The sequence below is a fragment of the Fistularia commersonii genome, chromosome 2 (assembly GCF_037954325.1).
Source record: "Fistularia commersonii isolate RoL2024-O1a breed Wild chromosome 2, RoL_Fcom_v1.0, whole genome shotgun sequence".
Taxonomy (NCBI): domain Eukaryota; kingdom Metazoa; phylum Chordata; class Actinopteri; order Syngnathiformes; family Fistulariidae; genus Fistularia; species Fistularia commersonii.
Genome location: NC_141285.1, coordinates 16,064,225 through 16,065,013, shown reverse-complemented (window position 1 = coordinate 16,065,013; position 789 = coordinate 16,064,225).

Here is a 789-nt window from a genome sequence, read left to right as displayed (position 1 = left end):
GGAACTTTTACATTAGCAGTTCCTCATTTCACCTTTTCACACTTTCACTGTCATGGCAGATGTATTTATTTTTGTTACCATTTCTTTAGCTTTTTGTTAAAAATATAACCACAAATGTATTGTAGTATTTCAAACCTTTTTAATAAAGTACTTAATACTGATCTAAAATACTTTTGTCATCATTAATAACATACTGTAACCATACAACTGTCCTTTTTGCATTTTACCTGGTATCTGCTGTTGGAAGATGAGAAGATAAAGTGCTGACTCTTCATCAAGAATCTCAACATGTAAATCAGGCATAAAACCTAAAGTTAATGTAAGACAAAAAAATCACCAAGTAACTTCCTTTAAGTCTATTTGTTTATTGTGACTACTTGAAAAAATAAAATGCCAAAAGCAGCTCATGAAATTAATAGAATTATTCAGAATCTAAGTATAATTCAGGTGCTGCATTTAGGTTGTACTAAAAAATAGTAATTGTTTTGGGGGATTTGTCTACATTTTTAGTTAAAGAATGGTCCCTTACTAAAGAAAAAAAAAGTTGGATGCTGTTAGTCACACTGAGTACTACTAGTATAGAGCATAAAAAAAGCAGATCAGAAAATTAGCTAATTATGGTACTTGACCGCCCCCCCCCTTAAGATAAATCATATGAAATATTGGTGTAATTGTAATGCAATTACTGAATTTAGAACATTGAGCACAATAGGTTTTGAAAACCAAACATGTATTATGTATTAACATGTATCCTCCTTGTACTGGTGTTGCCATGGTATAGCGCTCTTC